The 6,058-nt window shown below is 29.5% G+C and overlaps 1 protein-coding gene across 1 annotated transcript in view; it reads right to left on the bottom strand.

The window, feature by feature from the left end:
- Positions 1 to 6,058, bottom strand: part of CCSER1 (coiled-coil serine rich protein 1) — a 1,102,883-nt gene that overhangs the window by 170,070 nt on the left and 926,755 nt on the right. The gene's annotated exons all lie outside the window — the stretch shown is intronic.

Here is a 6,058-nt window from a genome sequence, read left to right on the forward strand (position 1 = left end):
TTAACACAAAATGAGAGTCTGAATAATCTATCTTCTGTTTCATTTCATTTTTATGGGAATAAAATAGAGGGAAAATTACATACTAGAAGTAAAAAAAAAAAGTATCTAATTTATTATATACATGGTATAACCTAAAAAACTTTAACATGTTTAAGATTGTAGTAAAAATAGTACTTCAATCCTTATATTTGGATGACTTTTAAAAGTATTTGCACTTAATCTTTGGATAAGCAGTATAAGGTAATGGTAAACACATCTAGCTGTACATCGGGTTTCCTGAGTTAGAATTCTAGGTCTGCTACTCACTCAACTGTAGGACCTTGTTAACTTAATAAACCTGTTCAGGCTTTAGTTATTTCATCTGGAAGTGAGTATAATAATATTAACTATCTTATAGTGTTGTTATGAGTATTAAAAATTTCAACACATGTACAATACTTACAGGGGTAGTAGACAGTGTTAATCCTCATAAGTTTTAGTTATTTCTATTTTTTTTGTATTCTTATTTTTCTCTCACTGCAGAAATAACAGACTTTTAAATATGAAAAATAAAAATGTTTTGATATTTAATAGATATTTTACACCAAATTTCTCAGAACAGTAGTTTTATAACATTTAAATGCAGCGAAACAAGTGAATGTTGATATGAAAATGCAGAATTAAAACATTTACTTTCTGATTAGATTTATTGTATTCTTACCTGTTATGCCATGCATTTTATATATGATAGTGATTAATGTGGAGGCACAACAATATTAAAAATAATTTGCAAATGACATATAATGCCAAAAGCCCAAGTAAAAATCTTTATAATTTCCAAGTAAATGAAATGTATTCAGTAACTATCATTTTATTATAAATGTACACCTTAAATTGTTTAGTTTTAACTGTATTTGATTTTTTTCTCTACCAGAATACATTAAAACTACTTTTCAAATTAATTGCTGTTAGCTATATTCTAAAACTAATAATTAGAACTTTTTTTAAAACCAAAGCTCTTTATAGTTCCAAGTATATCATCTTATATTGTGTTACTCAATCCATAGTTCAGAAAAGCAACACTATAGAATTAATCAGTGTAATTTTGTTTTCCATTCTCTGTGGTGCCCTTTTGTAGTTTTCAATTATAAAGGGAAAATTATGAAAATAAAATAAAGCCCTACTCACCCTAGAAAGCAATGATCTGAAAACAGAGTCAAAGGACTGAAATCATTTTAATAAACTTTTTAAATGTTGAGAATAAAATAGTAGAAGACAGTAGAATAAAATCAAAGCCTAGCCCTCTGAGATCTGTGCAGCAAATTTACCATTCTACTCCAAAGGCATTTAATATTTTCATTAAAGTGGAAAAACTTAACAGGAGTTTCAATTATGTCCATTATGCCCAGGAGACCAACTTTTGAAACTAGGCCAACAGATCCTGACTAACTGATAAAAGCTAAATGGTTTTTTATCTTAATTGTACATTATTAAAGCCAGACAGAAATACTTAAAGAAATTTAAACTGATGGAGTTCTAGTTCACTGAGTTTCCACAAGTTCATATTCTGCTACCCACTGTGAATTGATATAGAAATTCATGTGTACTGAAATAAAGATAACTTCAAATCAGAATCACAAGATGTGCAGAACTAATAATGAAGCAGATGCATACCTTGTATCTTCTTCATTAAATCAAGATACCAAAATAAGTTGTGATTCTTTATGATACCTTATCAAAGTATGATAGAAGATAGAATATATAACTTGATGATTTAAAAATTAATATTATTTTAAGATGGAACTTGTCTCTTTTACATGAACACAATTTTATGACACTCATAAGAATTAGGCATTTAAAAAAATAAAATTCATAATCTCCGAGCAAATATAGTCATACATGTTCCTCTTGAAATCTATAACAGATGACTATTATTTTTGTCAGCTAGCATCTAATCATCCTTCATGAAACCGTATCCTAATTTCTCTCTGGGGAAAAACATTCTTCCTCATATTCAATACTTCTGGTGGGATTCACGTATAGTTAGTTCAGGACTTAACCACAGTCATTATTTTTTTTTGGTGTATATTTGCCCTACCAGAACCAGAAGTACACCATAAGTCTTCTACTGTAGATTTTTGGAAAGAAGAAAGTTGTATTTGCCTTTAGACTGAAATCTGAGAGCATGTTTGTTGTTGCAGCTACCACTGCAGCTACCACTGCAACAACATGTTGTTCCCATGCAAAGCCAGGGACTTGAGTAAAACACAGCAAAAATCAGAGCTGAGACATAAAGAGATACCAAAAACTGAGAGTTCTCTTTATTTCTAAATCCAAATTCAGCTGCCTGAACTGAGCCTGATAAGCAACGATGAGGTGGCTTTTCTTTTACTTACCAAAAAAAAAAAAAGATTCAAAACCAAAGATTCATAAATGATCAGAAATATAAAAAGATTCTTCTATACAGGAATCTTTTAAATTAATTATTAATGCATTCATTAACATTTATTACATATCCATTAAATGTATGGCAATATGCAAGTGTTAAAAACTGATTTAGAATTCATTTTAATGGATTTTACATTTTATATCTTTTACTCCCCAGAACATCAAGCCTTCTTAAAGCAAAGATATACTTATCTGATATAATTTGAAGTCTCCTTTACCAAAATAATTTTAGCAATGAGATAGAATTCTATAGGTTAGACTATTTATAGAAAACAAGATAAATAATATTGCTCAATAATCTTGTCTGATATACTAACATCACATAAAATGTCACCTACCTAAAATGTCTTATCACATGGAAACTTATCAAAAGAAAAAGAACACTTAAATCATAATTTTAATAATGAGTTAATACAATACTTTCAGAAAGCAATGATCAACTAGATAGAATCCTTAAAAATGAAAAAAAAAATAGTGTCATGGTATAATAAACAAATTGTTTGGTTAAGTAAAGCATGAACACTGGGATGGTGCCTGAGTTTAATTTCCAGCTCTAACAGTTATAAGTTGTATAACTTTGTCAAACTTCTTAACCTTTCAAGATATAATTCTGTCATTTGTAAAGAGAAGAAAATCATACCAACCTCTGTGTGTAGATTTTGTAAGCTTGTAAGTTATAAGGAATATAAAACATGTAGTGCATGATCTCACACACAACGATCATTCAATAATTACTGATTTAAAATTATTACCAAAATAAAGTAATATTAGATTAAAATAAATCAATGGAGATCTTTGGGAGAAAAAAACACAGATATTAAAATGAAAAAACAACCAGGTTTAATTAGTCTCATGATGTAAGTCCATTTCTCAATGATTTTGTACATGGGTACTTATATTTTTTCTTTAAAGATTGAAAGAATTAACAATTTACACTATTCATAAAAAAATTATTTAGAACTATCATAAAACTGAGAAGATGCAACTATATAGAAATCAACTTATAACAGTTTGTTTTCTTTAATTTTGTGTTTTCTCGATATGATCTTGCTAAGTACAGAATACAAGAAACATTATATTACTCGATCTGTGAAGCACTGATAGAGCCTGAAAGTCAAAAAAGGAAAAAATAATAGTTCTCAAACTCATTATGTGATATGATGGAGAAAGTAGAAAAAAAATTAAATGTAAACGAACAGTAGTCTTCAAATAAATGCTGAATTTTTGTCGAACTGCCTATTTTTCAAAACACTGCTAAGTGGTTTTTAAAAAGTGTGTGCTTTCTTTAGAACAGATAAAATATATATATTTAAAAGGAAAAATATATTAGCATGTAGACATCACAGTGAATTTTAATGGATTCCAGTTTTCTAGCCTTCACTTTTGGGGATATGCTATTAACCTTTAACCAGAAAGATACTGAAAAACCACATTAGTGGATTCCATACCTAAGTGAAGTCTTTTAAATTACTTAATGTGCAAAATTTGTTTTCTTACCTATAAGCTAATCATTACATGTAAACTTAGATTTTAAGTGCATTTTAGTTCATTTGGCCTAATTACATTTTGACATCTTCTTTCAAGGCGTTTTAAGATTTAAAAATCTGTTTTTTTCTTTTTAGTTGTATCTATGAATTACAATATATTTGGGTCATCAGTTTATGTAATCCATTTATCATGCTATTTTCATTGCCCTCACCTAATTTCTAAATAACATCACATGATGACACTAGAACTTTGATTCTTCCAGAATTACAGAGTTATTTCCTTAACTCCCAAAGTCAGGCCCAAAGGGAAAATTCTCTGGACTTTTATGATATATCTTAAAGAATCTGAAATAGAACAAATTTTTTTATTGCACATTGCTATATTCTTCTCATGAGGCTAATGCATGCCTCGCACAGAATATTTACCCTTTATTTTACAGGGTTATTATTAATTAAAACTATTACATTCTGAAATTAACTTTTGTAATAACTGTTATGTTGTAATGAAAGGCAGCACAGCCATGGCTGCATGCTGTTGGAGAAGTCTAGGCCAGAGAGAAAGAAGTTATGATACAATCTGGGAAGATTTACAAAATTTATCTGGATAATAAGATTATCCACCTACAGGAAAGAGCCAGAGTTCAAGTCCAAGGCAGCTAAATAATCTTTAATCTCATCAGGGCTATTCTCTGGAAAGAGAAGGACAAATGCATTCGGTACGGTGAGGTATTTACAAGACTGGACCTAAAATACTAAAAATATTGTTTCTCCCCACCTCTACTGCCACATACCTTCCTCTTAAGTAATTTAAAATTTGAACAATATTAAAATTTAAGCATAATACAATCTTTAAAAAGTCCTAATTCTCCTACCATGACTAATTCAATTTAAAAAATAAATATCAAACCATTATACATTGATAACTTTATAAAAAGGCCTAATCTTTTCCCAAAGAATGTCTAGAAAATATCCTTTGTTGTTGACCGTGCCTGTGTTACAGCTACCATAACTGAAGGGGAAAAGCTTTGTAGGAATAGGACAAGTGAGTTTTATCCCAGTTTATCCGGCTATATATAGCTTAGAGACCAAATTGAAGCCCACAAATAACCCAGAGTAGGAATTGGGAACAGAGTGGGTTTAAAAGGCCAAGAAGGTAAACCAGTCACAGTCACTGGCGGGTGTACGAAGCCGTAGCCCAAAGTTCACACATGTGAAAGGACTGGATGCCAAAATGGAAAGAACGGGACTACTTTCAGACATACTTCTTAAAGGGCCAGGCTCTTACCAATTAGGTTAAGGGACTGGACAGGGCTGATTCCACCAGAGACAGCCATCAGTATCAGAAGGCAGTAAGGCAAAACCTGACAGTGAAGAAAAACTTGCTTCTTTTATATATTTCTTGGATCCAATGTATGTGTGGAAACTCTACAGTGGGTATTCATCCATTAAATATAATCATTATCATTCAAATATCTATTCAGTTCAAATAAAATTCTCTAAAAATATTTGCCTAAAGTTTTCAAGATAGACCAACTCCTCTCTCTTAAAATCATTATGACAGCATCAGTAATCTAAACATGACTTCTTAAAATGGAGCAGACTTTAATATAATTAGCACCTGTTGAAAAAACTAACTTCAATATTTTTGAAGGAGTTATCATCACTATGGTCATCAATGTAATTGTGTAACAATTTCTATAAAAAATGTGCTAAAACTGACTCTTTTTAAAAAATTTATTTCATAGGTATTAGTACTTGTTTACATTTTTAACAAGGGTTGCATTCATATACTTAATAAGTAGATATATTCATATATATTACTTAATAATTAAATCAACATTATTACCCAGCTATTAATATTAGTTTTCTCTGAGGGTAAAAATTTAGAGATCTGTCAAGTTTAATGTTAGGCTGCTCTACCTTTACAGGCAGATATTAATTTTAATAAGAATTATATAACAATATTTTTATTAAAATATAAATTTGCGGGACTTATTTCATCTTAACTAACTAGGAAAATTACAAATAGTTATTATTCAACTGCTATTATTGAAAATCTATTTAAAATATGTATGACAATATCAGTAACTTTAAGCATTAAGTCCTTTACTTAATATAATTTTGTCTTAAAAATTAGTCTTTTC

The sequence above is a fragment of the Pteropus vampyrus genome, unplaced genomic scaffold, assembly GCF_000151845.1.
Source record: "Pteropus vampyrus isolate Shadow unplaced genomic scaffold, Pvam_2.0 Scaffold25, whole genome shotgun sequence".
In the NCBI taxonomy this organism is placed as follows: Eukaryota; Metazoa; Chordata; class Mammalia; order Chiroptera; family Pteropodidae; genus Pteropus; species Pteropus vampyrus.